The 22,536-nt window shown below is 41.7% G+C and overlaps 1 protein-coding gene and 1 long non-coding RNA gene across 17 annotated transcripts in view; one reads left to right on the top strand and one right to left on the bottom strand.

The window, feature by feature from the left end:
- Nucleotides 1-945: 945 nt before the first annotated feature.
- On the bottom strand, nt 946-3,048 carry LOC118243510 (uncharacterized). Its single transcript, XR_004777282.2, has 2 exons — nt 2,903-3,048; nt 946-2,741 (listed from the first exon to the last, which is right to left on the bottom strand). It is a non-coding gene; the product is annotated as an uncharacterized LOC118243510 (long non-coding RNA).
- The window catches only part of RABGAP1L (RAB GTPase activating protein 1 like), a 248,469-nt gene continuing 228,952 nt past the window's right edge, over nt 3,020-22,536 (top strand). For 2 of the 16 annotated variants that reach the window (XM_035537610.2, XM_035537620.2), the window contains exon 1: nt 3,323-3,454. The gene's annotated coding sequence lies outside the window, so the exon portion shown is untranslated. Of the gene's footprint in view, nt 3,164-3,322; nt 3,455-3,806; nt 4,000-4,400; nt 4,419-4,951; nt 5,185-11,020; nt 11,254-17,477; nt 17,629-20,118; nt 20,372-22,536 lie in introns of those variants that run through there. The other 14 variants (XM_035537612.2, XM_035537622.2, XM_050712318.1 and 11 more) reach the window with 11 other exon arrangements.

Genomic DNA, 22,536 nt, shown 5'->3' with positions numbered 1-22,536 from the left:
CCTAACTATTTCCCATGCCGTTCTAAACGTATAAGAAGTCACTCCATTTTCTGAGTTCTAAAGCGTACTCCAGCAGTAAAATCAATATATTAGGCTAGTGTGCTCAAAGGTACTGTAAAGACCTGAGGCAATGTCCCTGTGATGATGCTAGTGTCTTAGCCGTATGGGAAAAACAGCATGGTGGGATCAGTTACAAACACTCTTTAAAGTTTTATTTTTATTTTTGAAATTCTGGTTTAAAACAATATACAAAAATACATACAAAGACAAAAAGTTTCTGGAACCATTCTGTCCATACAAGTTACACACAGGTATATCTGAAAATAGAATATATTTTTCCAGCATACCTGCCCCCAGAATTGTTGGTTTTGTTCCAAACTATGTAATTTCCTCCAATTATTTATGTGGATAAGGTAGATTACCTCCTGAATAGAAATCCTTCCTCGAGCCTATTTTCAGACATTTCAGGCAGTCCCTCACAGTGCCCTGGTTTCTGATTCAGACAAGTCTCTAGCAGTGGCAGAAGGAGTGGGTGCTGGCGATGCCCCTTCTGGGCAAATGCTGGATGACCTTGGCTTTGGCTTTCCATTATCCTTCAGAGAAGGTTAAATGGCATTCCTATCAAAACAAATACTTACATGTGAGCTTTGCAGCATTCAGGTTGTGAAAATTAACACACATGGGCTTTATAGCTCTAATTTAGAATGCAACTGGATTCCTTAATCGCCATCTGTCCAGCAATATTAGCCTTCAGCTCCCCATAGTGGATAATACAGGAGAGGCCTGGCATAGATTTTTTTTTTTTACTTCAGTGGATTTTAAAATAAAGGATTTTCTTTTCAGCATGTGGATGCTCTATATCTTCAGGATATTTCTCACACCTCCCAGGACATTACAGGTATGAGGATTTGAGTACACTAAGAAAGAAAGGCTCGTGATAATCAGTGCTTTAGCTTGAGAATTTATTATGCAGCAAAAAGTTATTTCCATTACTAAACAGTTGGGCTGGTGTTTGTATTCACTTTTCTCATAAACAAACTGCTTTCTTCATTTCAAATTCTCAGATTGCCCAGGCTGTCTTTGCTGGCTTTTCAGGTATCTATCTGAACTTCTTTCAGTCACGCTTGGGTTTTCCAGACTTCTGGTAGCTTATCACATTCTCCGCAGAACTCTCCCTGATTGAAGGAGGTGCCCAAAACAGAGAAGTTTTCTTCACCAAAAGCCTTTTTGAGCTCAGTGGAGTGGAAACATTACTTCACTTTTCTTGTGCTTGACAGTCTTTTTCTACATTCCAGTAAAGTCGTCACATTTTTTTTACAACACTGAATCACTGTTGACTCATTTTCTTTTGTGAACTGCTCTGAACCAAGACTTCTTTTTGTAAAGTAACTGCTTAGCCAGTTTGTCTCCAGCTTACAGTTTTGCAGTCAGTTATTCCCAGCTTTACTTAAGTTTCTTGCTTCATGGAATTACATCCTATTTACTTTAGAACTTTGTTTCAACTTGTCATGATTTGTTCAGTTCTGTCTTCCAAAATACTTGCAGCTCTCACCTGAACAGGATATCCTTCACAAAGATAATAAAAATATTCTCTGTCATATTGCACCAAGTAAAATTAGGCACTTTGGGATTCAGGACATAAATATTTGGAAATCTCACTTGCTACAAACTTTTGGTTTTGAATGTGAATCACTTGGAGTTACTTCTGAGTGCCATTTTGTAACCATTTCATGTAAGTTTCACATAGCCCACATTCCTCTAGCCTTCTTATGAGAAAGGTAGATGATATAGCATGGGAATCCTCGCTGAAGCCAAGATCCCATGATTTATTTTTGACATGTTCTTGTTGATTTTTTTAACGCTTATTAATATTATAAACATGGCTTTCAGTTCTTCATGTTTTTTACCCATATTCTCACAGAAGTGTGTCGCATCTGAGGATAATGACAGTTAAATATTTTCATCTTGTTCCTCTCCTCTAATATTCTTCCCTCTTAATCTTTGTTAATTCTGCACACTGTTATGGTTTATCTGAAGCCTGTGGTGCGATAAAAACAATCTGAAGATTATTTTACACCAGCTGCAGACAACTAGGACAGATAGCTCTAATAGTGCATAATAGTAACACCAACAGAGAAACACTGACAATGCACACGACTGACCAAATAAAATAGTCCTGCATACAGCAGGCCAAATAGTTCTATGGGAATGCTCGCCCGTCTGCTTGCTTTGCCAGCCTTGAGACCAGTTTGCTGCGGCACCGCAATGCAAAACGGCTGTGTAACAAATAAGCCAGGTCTGGGCCTTTTTGCATATTCAAAATTTGTCTGCTTTTCTTACAGCATCTGAATGAACGTTAATGAGAGTTAAATGCTTGGATATATCAACTTTAAGTAGCTGCACTCTTAAAGTGATTTAAAAAGAGATTTAAAAATCGCACTTCAGTGTTACTGCTGCTGCAAGTGTTTGTGCTTCGGCCTTTCTCCCCGTTCCTGGCAGCAGAAGCAGGACGTGCTGCAGCCAGCCTGTGAGTGCTGGGACACGAGCTGCCCGCTGCCCTGCTGTCCGGCTGTCCGTCCGTCCGTCCGTCCCGGCTGTCCAGCGACAAGACATCCGCATACACCCGGTGCCTGCAGGGCAGTCTGTCTGTCCCAGGTCGGGGCAGGGCCCGCTGTCGGTGGCACTGACACGGTTATTTAGTGCTGGGGCCTGATGTTCCTCAAGGCTCCAAGGATCCCTGTCTGACATGGAAAGAGTGCAGGTGAGCTGCATAAACTGTGGGGTTAATTTAAATGCAATTTGTTTCACACAAAAGGCAAAAGAAAAGAAAGCAACGGGACAACCTTTCATTATTTACACATAAACAATGCAGATATTTACTTAAACATACACATCTATTTACCGTTTAAATATTAAATATTTATTTAGCCCTACAAAAACACTGCTGATAAACAATCTACAGCTGGGATCCGCCATCAGAAAAGTTTGCTTATCCTACGCAGCACGATCTGTCGGTCGCTGTCATTCCGTAGCTGCAGTCACCAGAATTTGTACGCGCTCAGCAGGCAGCCTCTCTGCGAGCATTTCCCGAGGGCCGAAGGGCGACGTTTTCCCAATCAGACGATCCGCGTCCAAAATGCTGTTCCTCCCGCCGTCGGCTGAGGTGAGGGACGCGCTGCCCTCAGCGGGCACCCGGCCCGCTGAGGCGCCGAGGGGGCGGCGGCGGGTAACGGCTCGGCTGCGGGGAGGGGACGGGAGGGAAGGGGAGGGGAGAGCGGGGAGGGGAGGGGAAGGAAGCGCCGCTGCCGGAACGTGGACGGCCCTGGCTCGGCGCTGAGGCGGCCGCGCGGCCCGCTGAGCCCCGCCGAGCCCCGCCGAGCCCCGCCGGCCCGGCCTGCCGCTGCCCTGCGACGAGAGGCGGCGGCGGAGGCGGGCTGGGACGGGCCGCAGGGCGGTAAGCGGGGGGCGACGCCGCCGCGGGGCTCGGGGCGGGGGCGGCTCCCTGAGGAGGGCTCCCCGAGGAGAACCGGCGGGGGGCGGGCGGCCGTCCCGCGGCTCGGCGCTGCCCCTCCCGGCCCGGCGGGGCTGCCCCCGAGCCGCCGGCCGCTGCCCCGGCCCCTCGCGGCCGCGGGGGAAGGAGGAGGCTGGAGGGGGGCAGCGGGGCGCCGGGAGAGAAAGTTGGTTTGGTGCCGGGGCACGGGAGCGCTCCTCTCCCTTCCTGCTCCCGCGTAGGAAAAGTGAAGTCACTTCCCTGGAGCCAGCGAGCTGCTGGCCTAAATCCGCGTCGTCTGCGTCGCTCGGGTTCACCCACCTTTCTGTGTTTTTTTTTCTTCCTCCTTCTTCTACTTCTCACCAGCCCCCTTCCACAGTTAGGCCCTCCCTAGTCGTGGCTCGGTACAAAAATCCCTGTCTTTAGATAAAGTACTTGAAAAGCAGCTGAGAGCATCTGAAGTGGGTATGGCACTCTGAATGAGCTGGACTCGGCAGCTCTGCCTGTTTGTAAGTTTGTGAAGTGTGGCGTGTACTTTGGTCCTGCTGTCACCCTGCGAGCTCTGTTAAGACTGCTTGGTTTTGATTGCCTTGAGTAAATAACTTACTGCATCTCGTACCTGCGTGCAAGCGTGCATCCATTCTTTTCTGTGAGAGGGTGGAAAAAGAGATGTAAAATGTCAGTGTTATGTTTTTTGAAGACAGTAACGGGTTCGGCAAGAAATAAGAAATAGCCTGCTTAGGTAAGCATTGCTTATCTTTTTCTTGGCCAGGCCCTACTCTCACGATCTTGTTGGTGACTTTTCAGATAGCTGCCCTTCTGCAGAGTTCTGTCTTTTCTGTCTCCAAAGTGACTTCTCGGTGACGCCGTCTCCCTGTACGCTCGGGCAGGTAGCGCAGCTTCGTTTGACTGAGCCTCCCTGGTGCAGGTGAAGATCCCGAGTGACTGCCATAAGTCATTATGTGCCGTGTCTTCTGAAGATTTATGGGGGGTATGGGGTCGATTCTGCAAGCTCTGCATGTGTCTAGGTAGCACTGCAGGCAATGCTGTTTGTTTATGTGGGCTATGTGGTATTGATGGTGCTACTTACGAGGTTAGTTGGCAGCCTAAGCTTGAAGGGACTACTGCTGCAGTTACACGCAGGAAGCACAAACTGACTCGCTGCTGTAGGAACTGAAGCTAAATCAGAATGTGTTTTTTTGCAGTACTCTGCAACGTTCTCTTTAAGATAGTTACAGCGAAGTGCAGTATTGCTTGGTTAAAAATAGCATTCAGTCCTTTGAACAATGATTAAGGTTTGGTGATGTTAGTAGTAGAATTTCAAAAACATCCAGGCCATAATGTGGCTTTTGGGGGAAACCAAGTTGCTGGTGTGTTCTCCAGGGCAAGTGAAGACAATCGGAGTTGTGGCTACTCCTTCCCTGTGTCACCAATGGGACTCACGCAACCAGGAAGTGAGTTAGTCAAGAGAACTAATCTCGGCAAAAAGTAGTACTTCTTAATTTCTTTTTTTTCCCTTCCCAAGTTACTTTTTGGTTAGAACAACTTCCTGAACTAGTTCACTTGCCTGGTCTTATGGACGATGTCTCAAGCTGAAGGAGGAAGAAGTGTGTTTTGGTAGGGAGGAGGGAACAGTTGTGGTCCTGCTACAGTCGCAGCCTGTGATGGGTATCTGGGTCATGCTTTTATGGCTGGTAAGTTAATCTAAGAAGGCACTGCTGCTAACAGAAGCTACCCTGAGTGTATGTTTGGTATATGGTGCTTGTGTTGAAGGTAGCAGATGATACTAAGGGTGTAGGAGCTCCCATGTGCTGGCATGCCTTAGTTGTGAAACCCTGGTGTCATTTGTGTTTTTTTTTTTTTCCTCAGCAGCAGAGCCACCTCTGTTTCTGTATTTTAATTCTTCTTGTCCCCAGTAGCAGCTTGCTCTCTCCTTTGCATACCCTTTCTTCTCGCTAAACCTGCCATTGATTCATTAATTGTGAAGAACGATCTGGGCATTGTTAGACAGGGGTGTTTGTATGGTTAGTCAGCTCAAATTTAAAAATAATCAGCCATATATTTTTATTGTTTCTGTTATAACCAGAAGGTTATTTCAAACTTGACTGACTTCAGTAATTGCAAACCTTCTGATTTCCAGTTTGAATTAATTTGTCATTAGATTATATCCATTTTATGTACCCAATGGACTGATACACCATATCAGCGCTCTTAATTTTGGTGTAGCAGCACTCTGATACAAGTGGATGCAAAAATGTGCCAAATTGCAACACTGAACCTTTTTTTCCCTTCTGGCTACTGGCTATACCAATCTTTCCTGTAATTGCTTTTTCTCTCCATGAATTTTAATTTTGACCTAAGTGAAAATTGAACCGTACATTTCAAATATTAACATTAAGCTTTGTAGAAGTGTTCTTTTAAAGAAGACTAAGATGTTTTAAAGTATATTTTCATAAGACTAAAATTTATTTTATTTTTTAAATATTTTTGACAGCTTGTTCCAGCCTCAATCTTACTTTGTTATAATGGTGCAGCTGTTAAAGGAGCCATTATTGTAACCTGGATCACTTAAGGGATTCTCTTTGCTTTGATAGAATCCTGGTTCAGAGGTGAAGCTTGACCTTTTTGAAAAGAGATTGAAATTGATTTATTCACCTTTTCTTGTGTTCTTAACTTTAAAAAGAAACAAAACTTGTGTTACAAAGTATGGAAAAATACCTCCATGGATTTTAAGGTGTTTACTTAATTTTGATCCCAGAAGTGTTTCAGGAGGGCACTTTGTGAAGCTGAGAAAGCAGTTTGTTTGGAGAGTGTGTGTGTGTGACTGCTTATAAGTGATACCTAAATAAATCAGTTTCTAAAACCTGCTTAGTTAAATAGATTACTCTGAAAGATGAGTAAGGCCATTGTGGAACACCTCAGTTATATTTTTGCTTTGCGGAGGGGTTTCCTGTTCTTTGGAAAGAGCAGCAGGGACAGAGGTCTTCCTGATGTTTTTAAGCAGACCGAAGAAAAATTAAAGTTGCTGCCACAAAGCGAGATGGGTCACAGCCCTCTGCTTTCCTGGTCTTGTCATCCCTGAGGCTTGAATCAGAGTACTAAAGAAGGTGTGTTTTCTTTCTAGGTCAAATGAGCTTAAAAGTGCAAAATTATTCTGGCACTGGAAACAGGTTTCTGTGTGAGTTATGGGGTAAGCACAGTGGTAAAATGGAAAAAAGTTCTAAGGGCAAGTGGCCGAGGAATGTTTACATTCATGCGTACTACATCAGATGCATGCTTCCTATATGTACAGGACAGCTGAAATTCTTAAATACGTCACTAGGAAGTAATAAACTTGTTTCAAGAATTGCTGAATGGAAGTTTATCAAATAAAACAACAGGTTGATGGAATGGTAAATTCATGAAATAGTATCGTTTACGTCAGAAGGGGGCTTCTGGAGGTCATCTAATCCAGCTGCCTGCTTAAATTTAAGCAAAACCAATGTAGATAAGGTTGCTCTGGCCCTTACTGCCTTTCTGGATAACCTGTCTCCACGTTTGACTGTCCTCACGGGGATTTTTTTCCCCCTATAAACTAAACGGAATTAATTTCCAGCTTGTGTTTGTTGCCTCGTGTCCTGTCGCTGTGCTCCATCCAGAAGAGTCCAGCTCTGTATTTTCTGTACCCTTCCATTAGATAGTTGTCAGCAATAAAGATTCTTCTGAGCTTCTTTTCCAGGCTGTGCAAACTCAGCAACCCCAGCCTCTTGTTATATGGCATGTGCCCCTGCCCTCTGGCCAGCTTGGTGGCATCCGTAGGACTTGCTCCAGTGTGTCAGTGTCTGTCTTGTGCTGGGGGGCCCAGCACTGGATGCAGTGCTCCAGCGCAGTCTCACAAGCCCTCTTCAGGGGACGGAGCTCTCCTTGGACCTGCGGGCTGCTGGGCTCGGCCTTCTGCGCTGCGAGGCCACACTGCTGGTTCCTTGCAGGTTTTTTTCCTACGGGGAACCTCCAGGTTCTTTTCTTCCAAAGCTGCTTTTTATTTGGTTAGTGTCCAGCCTGTGTTGTTACATGGGCTTATTCTGTCTCGGATCCAGGACTTTGCACTTGTCTCTGAACTTCATGAGGCTTCTGCCAGCACATTTCTCTAGCTTGTCCGTGTCCTTCTGAAAGGAGCATGTCCATGTCCTTTCCATTTCCTGAAAACCATATTGCTTGTTTACCCAGTGCCTGCCTCACCAACCTGGCTCTGAGGATACCATGAGAGACGGTGTCGATTGCCTTCTGTGTCCAGTGCTCTTCCGTTGTCCCCTAAGCTGGCCATCTTGCAGCAAGCTGTTGTGTTGATCAGCTGTCCTTAGTAAATCCACGCTAGCTGTTCCCAGTCACCTTCTTGTCCATCTGGGGCGTGGGGATGGCTTCTGGGAGGGTTTGCTCCATCGTCCTCTCATGGACTTAGGCTGGTCTGTAGCTACCCAGGTCCTCCTCCTCCACCCCTCTTGAATTTGGATGTGATGTTTGCTTTTCTTCCAGTCATACGGAACCTTCCCCGGGCTTACAGCCAACTTGTAGAGTGTGGTCTCTGTGACATTGGCCGGCTCCTTCTGGGCTCCTAGTTGCATTCCACTTGGAAGCATACAGAGTTGTGTGCTTCCGTCTTCCTCAAGTGCTTCCAAACTCCATCTTCTTCTTTTGGAGGTCATTCTTTATTCCAGCAGACTGTGCTACCAGGCGCAGGGGTGTGGGAGGCTTCAGTGCAGGCCCTACAAGCGAAAACTGGGGCAAAACAGGCACCAAGCGTGTCAACCTTTTCCATGTCCTGTCTGAAAAGCAGAGGGCAGCGTGTATTCTGGTGCCAAGGAGGCAAAGCAATTTGAAAAAATGAACCACACCTTCATTTTTGCCACAACTAAAAATAATTAATTCCAGGTATAAATTTACAGCTTCAGTGTGTGCCCTTCCCTTTTGTGCATTGTAAATAAAAAGTTGTTTATACTTAGCAGCAGGCTGGTTGAATTAATACTCAATGCAATCCGTACACAAGTACTTTCAATTGGAGCTCATTTTATGTCTCTTTGTCACTGCATAAATCTATTTTAGAAATCACTGGAATAAAACTTTGAAATTGTACCGTGTTAACTGTGTGGAGGGGATAATTTGTTTCATGCATTTATTCAACCCCTCACATGTTGTTCTTGTGTTTATGTCTTAGCTATTCAAGGACAAATAAAGTTGTTCTGGAAGTCGGTGAGCTGTAGTCTGTGCAGACAGTTTGAAAAGAAAGTTCTTGCATGTTTTAAACTCTCTGTGCGTGCTTGACATTGCCTCTGACTTCTGAATGGGTGTAAGTGTTTCGGTTTGTGTTGATGTTGACTTAACCGCAGGTTTATCTTGGTACTGTTATAGGCTAGGTATGTCAATCATAGCGTAGCTTTGGGGGTCTGAGTAGATCTCTGGCATTCATTCAGTCTCGAAATACGATTTGTAGCATGGCTGGGAATTCAGAATTGATTTCTGGTGTAACGTATTTGAGAGGAGGTAAGTTTCCATGCAAAACCGTGCTCAATAAACCCTGTAGTTAATGGTAAAATTGCAGCCTGGACGTTTGCCTTTCAAACGTGATCGTTTGTTTTACATTCGGATGCTGGCAAACTCTTATACAGTGAAGCCTGTTCCTCGTGGTGGTTGATAACTCTGTGACTTCATGGTTCAGCTTCTTTTCAGTGTCTCTCATGTGATTCCTGAGTAGGAAAGAAGAGGCAGAAGAAAAAAGAGGTGTTTTTTAAGAACCAGCAAATTCTCACAATAGAATTTCAGTCAGTGTCTGAATCTAAGAACAGATCCCGAAGGCTGTTTGCTAAGTGGCTGAGCAAGATTTCCTCGTTGCTGTTGGGCTGAGGAGTGAGGTGTAGTGAGGTGGTGACCTGGGTGAGGAATAGAGCAGATGTGGAGGCAATGGACAGCAAAGCCCTTTCTCGGTACTTGCTGTAAAGCTCACGTGGTGGTAATCCCTTCAATGTAAAGAACCAGTTTTGAGGAGCTTATTTATGACCAATCCCTGATGTTCTCTTTTTCTTGCAGGTAAATACATTGTGAGAATACTTGCTACATTATCTCTTTATAGTCTTTCCTTTGCAAAGCTTCTATACGGCAGGTTTCCTACTGCAGGATGTAACTGTGTGAGCTGCCAGAGGAGTTACCGAGTAGTCATGGCCGAGTCCCGAAGGTACACTTTTGGCAGTGACTAGCCCTTCTTAAACCTCCGTGCTTTCAGGGTGCGGAGCTGAGTTCAGCGGTGGCACTGTTCATTAGAGCACAGCTGATGGTTCTGGTTAGCCCGCGTCAGTCATGCACACCCTAAGACGCGCACCTTGGTGGGGATTGCGTGCTGGGCAGCGATCTGCTGTGGCTGTCCATGCGTTTGGTAAGCTAATGCTCTCATTTTCCTTTTGGAAGAAAAAATCAGCGAGGGCTTTGTCTGAGAATCCTACTCTAAAGATTGACTTTTAGTACGAGCTACTGTTTAGTTAATTTTAATAATATTCATTTTTATTTAGGGACATAGCACCTTGTATTATAAATATTTCTTGTTAAGATAGAAACCAATAAATATAAACAACTCACATATTTTATTTAAAAGACGTTATGCTGAATTGAGTTGCTTTTCTGTTCAGTACCATTATTCATTTAGCATTGCGGCCTTACAGCGGGGTAATGGTAGCATGTCTCCAGGTATTTCTGAATATTTTGGTAACTTCTACAGCAGGCTGGATTTTCTAAAATTTCTCAGGGGGAAAATAATTCAAAGTAATGTAAATTAGATATTTTGACTTGATTACTGTGCTTCACAGAGGTCTAGGATCCTGTTTTTTATTTCCACATGATAATTAAGATGGTTTTATTGTGCATTTCTGTTGAGTATGTAAAATACGGTATTTTCACTGAAATGATTGGTTACAAAAAAATTAGGTGTTGTCTACAGATTTGTATACACAATACACAAATGTGTATTGAACATTATGTGTGTATATATATTTGTATTTCTAACATATTTTATAATTAAAACCTGTAAGGAATGCCTCAGCTGGTGCATTGTCATTGTGTGGTTGTTTATATACAAAACCAAATCCATAACTTTAATTTAGAAATGGGTGTAGAAATTTAATAGCTGGCTAAACTTTTAAAATAAACTTGCAAAAATAATTTGCAGGTTTTTATTTACATTTATTTACACTTAAGGAACATACTGGTATATTTCTCTTTATTAAGAATATTTGAACACTGCAAATTGATTTTTTTTTCTACAGGAGACAGTTTTTGGATGGCCTTTTGGGAGGAGAAAAAAATAAAAGGAAAACAAGAACCTTAGGCTTGAAGTGCCTGTGACAGAGATGTGGTTTCTTTCCCCTCCATTCTGCGAACCCGACGTTTTATTTTGTTCCTCCGGCGTGTACTTTCATTATTTCCTGTTATTTTGAACTCAAGTCTCACAAGTTACTTCTTGGTGGCAGTGCTGCCTAAGTAACGGTAGTCCCCAGGCCTCGCTGCCTGGTTTTGTCTGTGCTGTGCATTGGCTGTGCTAACACAGGGGCTTGCTGAGCCAAGCGTTGCAGTGGCTGGAGAAGTGCTCTAATCCTCCTTTCTTTCCCTGGGGTTCTTTGTCAGTCACGTAAGTTGTCCAGCCTCTTTCAGCGCATTACTGCCTGGACACTCGCACAGTTGGAGCAGATGCTGGGAGGGGATGCAGCTTTTTTAGGCAGTTTGTCACCTCCTGTATCTTCAAGGTATTAATGAACTATCTGTAGCTTACAAGTGTTGACGTTTTCAGCTTGAATCGGTATGTGTGTGAGCATCTGAGTACAAAACAGCAATGAGGTTGAAAGAGAGCTTGATGTGCATACCAGCAGTAGGTCTGGGAGTAAAACTTGAATTAGAGCTCAGACTGGGCAGTGCAATGAAGATGAGCCTGTGGAAATATTAGTCCTTTCTGTTTGTGTGCACAGTTTGTGTTTGCTCATGGACAGCTTTACCATAAAATGTTTTTTAATCCCTATTATACTTGATCCTAATTGTTAATACTTTAATAATTTGTTTTGGCTTTACAAAATTTCAAGAAACTGGCAACTGTTAGCTAGATTTTTTTTTTTTTTTGGAAATAACTGTTCAATGTTTTTGAGTCAAAAAAAAGTAAGCGCACCGTAGAAAACTCAGTAACTGATTGCACGTTGTTTTGAATGTTAATTATGAACTGTTCATTGCTATAGGTATGTATAAAAATGGTTAGGAGAGGGGAGAAAGTTGATGAAAATGTCCAAGAAAATCGGTTGTCAAGCCCCAAAAGACTAACATGAAGTTGGAAGTTCCTCGTAGTTGTTACAGCTTCTATATTTGCCTTTGACTATTACAACTTCCCTTTTTTGATTCTTTTTTCGTCTTATTGAGACATCAGAAATTGAGACTGCCTATGAAGAAGGGGTCAGGCTGAGGGACAGCGTAGATTAGTATCTAACTTCTGGTGGTAGCCAGAGAGGTAAGGACAAAGGGTATGTAGTAAGACAAAGACAGGTGCTGCTCCTTCCAGCATACCCTACCAGTTTCCACCCCGGCCTCTGTGATCCTGCTTCTTGTTCCTTCTGGTAGCCGTATGCTTTCTGAGGTGATATTGTGGAGCATGGAAAAAGTAGTTGCGTTATCTTGTATATTTTCTACAAAACTCCCAGGATGTGCCGCAGTAACATTCCATTCTTACACTCTGTAGGAGTGCAGTGAATACCATCTGCTTTGCTGGGACTTGCGAACACGTGAGTTTTTGTTCCCTGCTCACAGGGCTGGGACACTTTGTTGGGTTTGTTGAAGACTGAACTTTGACTTGAATGCGTGGCAGAACGCTGGAGCTCATCTAGGTTGCACTTTGTGTTTTGGGTTTGGATTCCTTGCATTGTAAATCGTTTGCTTGTCCCATGGGTTAATGGCTTTTGTGAGTGTGAAAGGAAATGAGTGATCCCTATGAATATGTCCTACAGCACGTCCTGCTAAACGAGTTTATGGGTATCAGAATAATTACTGTCCTTTCGTTGGGTAGGTGAATACGAGTTGTAAGAGTTGGTTGTGTCGAAACTTTAAAAGAGCGTGTTGCTGTGATGCATCTGAGAGGTTCATGGCTGTGGCTCCTTTCTAATTTTGACTCTGTTGTTCTTGGCAGTATAGCAGGACTTAAAAAATCAAATGTTAATTTGGAGTATAAATTTCAGCACCAAAATAGTGAGGCATCAGTTAGGCACTTCACTCCAGCTTTTCCCTGGTGGTGTCAGCTTTATCCATTGTAACACCGGCCTTGAGGTTATGCGGGGTCCCCCCTCATTCACTGCTGCACTCCTGCAGTCTCTCAGCTGAATGTCTGCCATTTTGCTGGCTTGTCCTGAGCTTAGGGACTTGATAATGGAACGTTCCCGTAGTGGTGCTCAAGGTAGCATGTTGAAAATGCTGTTATGGAAAGCAAATCCTTGTATAATTATTAGAAGATGAACTTCTGTCATTAGTATTTCTGTGAATTTTATATGTTACATTAGTTGACTGTAACGCCCTCCTTTTGTTTCCTGAAGTAAAAATGTTTAATTGAAGTAGTTAGTATGTAAATATCGACAGCGAGTTTTATATCTACATTTAATGACAACCGTGCATGGATTGTGCTGAAACCCACAGCACAGCATGGTTTTTTTTTGGGCAAGTTAGCTTAGCCTTTGAGAGATGGAGACTGTGGTTTTTAAAAACCAAACAAAACAACAGCCAAAAAAAATCCAATTGCATCTTTTTGGCTCCTCAGGATTTTTTGATTTAGGCAAGCAGATGAATTTCTCAGATTAGAAATATAGCACTTTGTAGTCCAGCTAGTCTGGATAGCCTGTCTCAACAGACAAGTACTGACTTTGTTGGTTGTTGGGTAAGGTTGGACAACTTGATTATGTCAAGAAAATCAACAAAAATCCTGCCATAGCTTTTTGCATGATTTTTCCAGTTATATTTGGTGGTGGTATGAGCAACTATATTGTATTATTTTAAAGTCATGCTGGAGAAAAGATATGTAAATCTCTGATGTTATCAACTGGCCTAGATTAGCCTGAGTCTTACACCAATGTAATTAATGGGAGTCATTCAATTGAATAAACAAGGTGTATAAGATTTAGGTAATTAGTGGTGATCTGCCTGAGAAGTGAAGTTTGTTTATACAAAGAAAAAATAAAAATTGCTTTTCTTTGAGCTCAGTGATAGTTTCACCATAAGAAGAATCTGAAAAGTCTTTGTCACGGTGTTTTAACATAGAATTTACCCTGTAAAGCAATTCTACTTACCATATTTAAGCAGTAGGAAAAGGCTGCAAAAACAAACAAACCAGCCCTTCTTTGGCCACCACAGATTTATTTTTTTTTATAATTGCTGGTCAAAAGTTTTTTTTTTTTATTATTATTATGAGTCTTTTATAACACCTTGTTAGTTCTTTTTAGCTGCTTCGAGGAATTCTTACAAATAAGAATGCAAAATAGTAATCAAAAGATTATGTCTGGCTTTTGATTATTTGGATTTTATTTATTTATTGAAGTCAGTGCTTTCTTTAAGCATTTAGGAGGAAAAATAAGTTCTGCTCATTATAGATGTCTGGGATGAAAGAAGAGAAATTGTTTCTTGGAAAAAGTGTATGCGTGTTCATTTTGTTTCCCATTCCCTTTTCAGGCAGTTAGTGGAGGAGATCCTGAGATTAGGAAATACTTTAATGTTCCAGTGTATGGGAGCAAAAAATGTTTTAGAAGGGACCATTATCCATAGCGTCTTCTGAAAATCAAGGCTGTATGTGTTGGAGCAGATGCTGTCTGATAGGAGCCCTTGGCCTGTATAAGATCATATATAATGATACACACATGCACTATTAATTTGAAGGTAACCTCAGGCAATGCAACAGAAGCAGCTTTTTTAAATGTATTTTCAGATACACGATCGTATGGCTTTCAATGATTCTTCCTTTAGATCAAGTAACGTTTCTTTTTTTTTTTTGGTCAGAATTATAAAATGTTCTTAATAGTTAATAAACGGAATGAATGGGGTTGTTTTTTTTTATGGGTGTTGGTGTTTTTCATACTGCCTTTCCAAGCAGTAGTTCTACCCTGAGTTATGGAATGGATTTGTTTAGTTAAATAGATCACACAACAAAAATCTTCCCAAAGAGTGCACTGTTATTAATAAATAAATAATGCTTTGTTTTAGTTAAGGAAGATATGTGGTATTCCTTGGTATGTGTCTTTCAGAAAGTTTCATATGCACATCTCTTACCAGTTTCTAGAAGAGTTTGGGTACTCTGGAAAATATAAAGTGACCTGCATGTTGAGACCAAACCGTTTTCTTCTCATCTTGATTGATGGCATGAGCAAATTGTATTGATCCTTCAGACTTAAAATGGAAAAAGCAGAAATAGAAGGAAAGGGTTTTATTATTATTATTATTATTCTAATGTGATTAGATGGACAGAGCAGTTTATTAGTACCAGGTGTATCTGGTTACATAGTGCCCTGTTCTTACCAGTGGAAGTCAGTTTTTCTGGGAGGGAACCACTTTCATTTTCTTAATTTTTCTAAAACCTGTCGGGGCCTTTCAAACTAGTACTAGAGCTGCGTCGCAGAATATCGTTATAAAAACTTGCCCTGGGAATGTGGGATATCAGCAGATGACTTCTGGCACGCAGAGGTATTAAGAATTTACTGGTCGAATCAAAACTAAATACTGTTTGCACCTCTGCAGTTCAACATGCACAGGACTAAGGGAGGCAATAGTTAAAGCCATGTACTGTGGCTTTTAGTTGTCGTGTACACCATTATATAGTAGTTACAGTCAGGTTTCCCAATTTGAAGCAGTTAACCCGACTTTCAGGAGGTTTCACTTTCGGTTAGTCTCAGCCCTTAAAAGAACTATTGTCTCCATCTTTTCATGCTCTATCTAAATATTTAATTTTTCAGGTGATAATTTAAGATCTTAGCTTGGACTCTACTTGTGTAGAAAGTACTTATTTTTAATGAGAAGCTTTGTTTTCCTTTATGTTATAAAGGAAATGTTTTTCTTTCTCATCTGTTCTTGGGTGCACTGTTGAAACTGGACAGTCTTGCTGCTAAAGCAGTAGAAGTTTTGGTGGCTGTCTAACCAAAACTCATAGGCCTTGCTATTTTGGAAAATCCATAAATGAATAATGTTTTTTGGAAAAAAAAAAAAAGTCTGGAGTGGCTACTCATTTACAGCTCATGATTGCTGTGACAACTACTAGAATGAAAGATACAAAACTAAGAAAAATAACTGAAGAAAATAAAATTAAAATAGGCTGGGAAGTATCATTTGTCCAGCCTACGGTGGTAGTGTTTGACCAGCTGCAGTTTAACAGCATCTGAGAAGTGGGAGTGTCATTTCCTGTGGTCAGAGAGTATTAAGGTAGTTTCTGGGGTTAAGAACAAAACACTAATTTCACCTTGAATCTACGAAACTTAATATTCCCCAAATTTATTTTGCGGACTTAAGATCACAATTGTAATCTCTGGCACAGGTTCCTCTGAGGAACAAGGGCTTTATTAGCTCAGGAGGCAGGCAGTGAATCGAGGTGTCTCTGGTGTTCCAGCGCTGTTGGAAGAGATGCTTCATAAGGCACTTGTTTGGCACGGGGAAAGATTGGCACACAGGATCTCTACTGCCTTAGATCAGCCTGCTCTTCCATATGGTCTGCTTTGCATTACATCATGGTGTTTTTTTTTTTTTTTTTTTTTTTAAATTGGAAATAATAGCTTGTGGAGAAAATACCTGGCTGAAACTTTCAGTATATTTAATGGAGAGAGGTTGTCCCGTAGGCTAAATTGAACTGACACTGTTATTTTTACTATTAAGGGATAAAACGTTAAATCCCTTTTAAAACACTGGTTGTCCTATGCTACTGCCATCCTCTGGAATATAGGTCATTATGGTTATGGAGTGAGTGGCCATATGGTTTAGTAGATCAGCTAGTGCTTGGGTTCAGTTTGAATGCTGCCTGGAAGCATCATCTCGCAATGCAGAACAGAGGAAACTGACGTGCTGCCCAGTCAGACTGCAGCCGAGAAAAATCGGGCACTCTTTGCTGCTACCTTATATTTTCCAAAGTAAGAAATAACTTACTGGCTCGAGAAGCCAAGTGTTAGTGCTTAGCTGATGGCAGGAAAGCAGTGTGAAGAAGTACTTCAGTGCTCATTTACGTTGGTTGCTCTGTCCTTGAGGTACAATGAGCTGCTGTGCTTAAGCGAGTTGTCTGAAATCCTGGTAGGCTACCCAGTAAGCCTGTGTACCAGAACACTTGATGTGCAGATTTACTGTATTTGTGTGTGTTTCTCCCGTAAGACACAAGAAGAATGATGACCCCTGTAGCGTAGTGGAAGCTGCCATATTTACACTTATTTCTAAAGTCTATGTTTCGAAAGGCAGATAGGGAGGACAACAGTTCCGCTTTTAATTAGCAGAAAATCAAAAAATTTTTAAAATTGGTTCAGTCCTAATTAGATTAGCTGCTACTGGTTATACTTGTAAACAGCATAAAGTACCACGTGTCAGTAAGAAGCAGGTATGCTGGTGTCATCTGTTTGTTAGCTCCTTTCTCCTGCCGCTCACTTGTGTGTGTGGACAAATCTTAGGCCTGAATAATTGTTCCTCTCTTTCGAAAAACACCCAACTCAACCTTATTTTTAACTCCGTTTTGTCTAGGGTGTAGCTTGTTCGCTGCAATGCTTTTTTCTTAGTTTGTGGAGTTTGAGCAAATGCAAGTATCCAGCTTACTGGTGGCTACCTTTGTGGCTAGCAGCTTACCCGATGTTCTTTCATTCACCTGGACTGATCTTTCATCTGGCATTTATGATACCCTTCCCTCCGCCCCTAAATTGTAGGGGGTTTGGATTGGTGGATTTGGTTTGGTTTACACTTGTTTCTCATCTTCCCTCTTGCCTTTGATTTGCAGCGGTGGATGATCTCTGCTGAAGAGAAGAGATGGCCCTTCTCTGCTGGGCTGTAAATGTCAGCTGGTTCCTTGCCTGAGTCACACTCCACTGATATACCAAGCACGTGCCTACCATCATTCTGGAAGGGTTCTTCGCCCTGGCCATCTTACAGTTAAGATGAATAAGACCGGTATTTTTCCCCGACTGACTCCAAACTATTCATCTTTGCAATCTTTAAGTGGTTCAGTGGTTTATGCATAATCCAGTTTCAGCTCAGCAAAGCAGTTTCTCTCCTTTAGAATAAAGAGCATGGCATTCAAAATGGAATCTGTTTGAAAGGTTGTGCTAAAATTTATTTTGTAAGATCTGTGTGCAGTATGCTTTTGAAGGAAAATAGACATTTTCTTGTTTATGTAGTTTTCTTTTGTTTCTGTCTTCCTTTAAGAGTTATTCCTTGGCTACAAAATTGACATAAAACCAGTCTGTATCTAGGCCTCTTGTTTCTCTGTATCTAGGCACCCAGTACAACAACTGAAAACAGTCTGCTGTCTGTGAACAGCCTCATTATTTGCTGTTGTGTATTAAGTAGGAGTTTGCTTTCACAGAGGAGGCAGTGTTGCCAAAATAAGCTCTGTGGTTACTTTTTAGTTGTATGGTTGATTTTTCTTTTCTTGTGTGTGTGGTTGTTTTTTTGCTGTTGTTGTTTTGAGCTCTTAACATTGCTTTCATGGAAATTAGAAGACGCTTTTATACGTATACTTATCTATACATATTAATATTTTAATATAATACATTTCAATGTTTTATACAGCATCAATCTCCTTATATTAGGTTGATTTTAATCTCAGGAAACAGTATTGGTAAGCCAAGTAAATGCTAATTCTGTTTTTCCCAGATGTGCTTTACAGCATCTTTCACAGCCAGAACTAGGATACTGGGAAACAATTGATGGATCATAGACCAGTAGTAGTGTGAACATAGGGACTTAGCTTCTTATATGAACATTACACAAAGAGAATTTGGCATTAAGGGTAAAATTACAGTGCTGTTGATTTTGATGAGGTTTAAACACTGCTTTTATGAAACCTAGGGTTTTCAGCTGCATATGCATCCACTCGGTCAATAGGAAAGAAAAGGATTTTGTGGAAGACGGTTAGCTGCGCTGCTTAAATGTACAACATAGTAAGGAATTTTAGAAAGCTATTCGGTCTTTGAGTGAAAAAGCATTGAAAAGCTAAAGCTTTGTGAAGCATTTGTTGGCTTTCTGAAGAAGGTATGCCTCTCAATAATGGTAGCTACCTCCCTGGGTGAGACTTACGGTAGCACAGTGTTTTGACATGCTGCTTAAAATACGAAGCAATGGTAAAGACACTCAGTTATGTGTGTGTGTGTGTGTAGGACTGTCCATGTCTGTCTGGTTTCCAGCTTCCTTAGCAGCAAATTAAAATGTAATGCCCACCGCTTCAGTAAACTGCAAATCTAAGTCACATCTGTGGTTTCAAGTTAAGTTGGCTAAACGCTCTTTTCGCACACGTGCATTGTATTGTGTGGCTCAAAAAGGGAACAAGCTACGCTTCTTGGTGTACATTTGCACTTCATGCATCTGTTAGCAGAAGGTGAATCACTGCATAGTTTTATGAGACTTTCCAATTCGGAAAGCTCCCATAGAGTCCCCTGAAGAATATCAGTTCTGAAAAGAAGTAGGATTTGTTTACTGGTATGTTGAATGTAATACTGAAAGAAAATTAAATATTGTCCAAACCTACAGTGAACTTCAGCAGTGGCTTTGACATACTTGTTGAACGTGAACTGGAAGTAAACACAAAAATGTCAGGTAACTGCTTCAGAAGATTGGTTCCTGTTAAAGTTGGCATTTGCTAATGGGGACCAGTCTGCTGAGGAACTTTTTGAATCTAGTCAGGTCTGCAAAGCAATCCCCTTCTGGAAAGTCGCTGACCCTTCCTTTGATTCGCTCTTTCCAATGGAGGACATGAGTCCTCCAGTGCTGCTGTTCTTCAGCTTCTCTTGCTCTTCTGCCACTGAGGCTGGCGTAGGCAGTTGCAATGAACCCATGGTGCCTTACAGGAATGAAGCAGGGAAGCTGCTAAGTTCGGGCCTTCTAATGCTTAGCGCTGTACGCATATGCAGTGAGTTCTGGTCTCTGGCCCCAAAATGCTTGTATTCCAACAGGAGTGGCTTAGCTTTTGTCTAGGACTTCGTATAAGCGAAGCGTTGGGAACTGAAGTACAGAAAGACGAAATGGGCGGTGTAAAGCTCTAAGGCAAAGCTCACAGAGAAAAACAACAGCTTTTCTTCAGTCGTCATAGTACCACTGGAACTTAAAATATTTTTCAGAGGAAGATCTTTTCTTCCCCCCTATTTTAGGTAAATCTGATTACTTTCTATCTCCAGTATCTTCTGTTTTGAAAAGCTGTTTGTCAGAAAGCCCTTTCTGAGATTGTTCCTCTTTCAGAACTGCAGTTGTTTCATCATACAGTTACTTTGTTTAACAGAGTTTTGGGATAATTTCTTCCTGTGTAATTGTTGCTGAGTTTCTGAATTGTTTTCTTCGTGGTATTGCTCATCAGTGTGGAGGAAGAATTATCTTCTCTACAGGAAAGAATGTGACTGCTAAGATACTCCCTTGGTAGAAATTACTTCCTTGCGGTAGTAGTACATACTTCCAGTATTACTGTGAAGAGAACTTTGAAAGCACGATTTATTGTCATCTCTTTGAAGGCATTTTTGGACGAGCCTTTCTGACTCTCCACCCGGATGGTTTGGGTAGTGACCATCTGGCCTGTGGTTTTTATCCTTCGAGTGCTGTTGCCAGAACAGAAGGTGTATTCACACCATTTGAAACTAAACCACACTAGCAGCTTAAACAAAGCCACTGGACTTCATGCAAAAGCAGGTGAGGTGTGTTACTTCTACAGACTTTCCTGTCCCTGACTGTCAAGTGCAGTTTGAGCAGTAACCAAATGCAAATGCTAAACCTCTTTCATCAGTATTCTGAGAGAGCATTCAGCTTCAGGATTGTCTGCTACTAATTTCAGGGAATAAACTGAACAGGACTGTAGCCTGTATAGCTGTCTGTACATTCTGACTAATGCAGTCAACAATTAAAAAAAAAAAAAAGCTTATTTATGAGTTTAGTAGGGGGGTCTGTTCTTTGCGCATGCATACTGGTGACACTGTCATTTGTTTTTTGACTTTTGTAAGGAAGAGGGGAGTTCAGGTTTATAACTGTGCAATGACTAAGGACTAAAAGTCCTTAATATGGGGTGAAGCTAATGAAGAAAGGGAAATAACATAATGATCTACTGATGTCCAGAAGTCATTTGCCTTTTTTCTTGTTAATACAGTATAAAAAACCCTCTCAGGTGTTCTGTTCCTTCTGTTCCCCAAATAACCTTGATTCATTCAAAAGAGGTTTTTATTCTCTTCATTGCTTTTCTTCAAAAGTGCTTAGCTGAAGTATTAGAGCATGTGTATTTATGATGTGGAAAAAAAAAAAAAACAACAACTTTTTCCCTCTAAGTAGCTTATTTCTTAAAATGGTATAAATCTCAATAATCTTCTGGAGACTCCCAGTCAAATTATTAAACTCTCATATGAACTTTACTCAAGTTGTTTAATTTTGAGTATGACTTGATCATGATTCTTGATATATTTTCAGGCATTAAAAATTATTTTTGATCACAGATTGGTCATGCAATATTGTATGTAAAGCTTTTGCTTTCTAAATGGCATGTGACTAGAAAGGGGGAGGAAACGAGCAGTCTGTTCACAGCGAGATGTTGATCCTTATAATATCCACATTTTCCATAGTTTCCATTGTTTTTAACTTGTCACCTGACATGATGTCTCTCATGGACATCAAGAGGTGGTCTTAGCAGAAGACCTGTGTGGTTTGTAGACTTGTAACTGTGCTTGTGTGGGATGAGGAGTGTAGAGATGCATCCTTCTGGTCAAGGAACTCACCTCCTGAACGGCTGACCTGTGCGTGTTCATCTTTGGCTGTCAAGTGGAGACTGCAGTAGTTTTCACTGAACTGGGATAAAGAACATCGGGTGAATAATGCTGATGGCAGCTTGGAGTAGGCTGGAATGAAAAGGTCAGGGGTGGTAATTTATTCAGCTAGCATAGCTGTGTCTGGAAGAAGGTATGTGTCTGCGCTCAGTGTGGTGGTTCAAGCTTAAACTATGCTCTAAAATACATTAAGTGCTTTGCAAATCAAATGTAATTGCAAGAATGCGTATGGTATGCTTTTAGGAAATTTGCACGGAATTAGAAACTCCCTGCAGTCATCTGCTGTTTATAATACTTCCTTCGTCTTCCTTATTTAGGAAGTAGGACTTCCCTTAAATTATCTTTATCCACATAAGGCAAGAACAAACCTCAGTATGCTTCCCTTGTTTTGTTAGCATTTTTTCTGGCTTTACAAATGTACATTTACCCTGGTTTTCTTGTTAAAATATTGCTACAAAAAGCGTTTTCTAGTTGACAGTGTGCCTGTCTGTCCTCCCTTATTACAGAAAGAAGAGCTGGTGATACGCTGCTGTTAGCAGCTTGCGTTTGTCTTTCAATAATTCGTGCAGTAGGGCCTTCTCGGAGTGGAGCTCCCGTGCTGGTCTCCCATAACTACGTGCATGAAGTTCACCGACTGAAACTTAGACTAAAACACAACAAAACGTCAAAGTAGCGTATCTTGTGATCCTCCTTTCTGCAAATGTGCTAGATGTAGAGGCGAGGCTTTTAGTTTGTTGTCTTCAGGACATCCAGCAATAGTACCTGTTGACTGGAAGGGGGAAGCTTCTGATGGACTGGATCTTTGCTCCTGATGTGGCCAGGACTGTCCTGTCCCGTCACCCTCTGCTGTTTTCTCCCGTGGAGGTGTAACTTCGCAGGTTTAATGATTTCTCAGAATATGCTGTATTCGGGGAGCCTGTATTTGTTCTTCCATCGCCTTCAAAGAATTCCATAAAGTGAAGTTCTGCTACTGTATTGAGGATTGGCTTTGAAATTAATACTCATTTTGAGTTGGACTGGCTCTTTATTGCAAATAATAGATACGTT

Source organism: Cygnus atratus, chromosome 8 (genome assembly GCF_013377495.2).
Source record: "Cygnus atratus isolate AKBS03 ecotype Queensland, Australia chromosome 8, CAtr_DNAZoo_HiC_assembly, whole genome shotgun sequence".
Classification (NCBI taxonomy): domain Eukaryota; kingdom Metazoa; phylum Chordata; class Aves; order Anseriformes; family Anatidae; genus Cygnus; species Cygnus atratus.
Note: the sequence above shows the minus strand (reverse complement) of the source record. Positions and strands in the feature narration are given on the sequence as shown.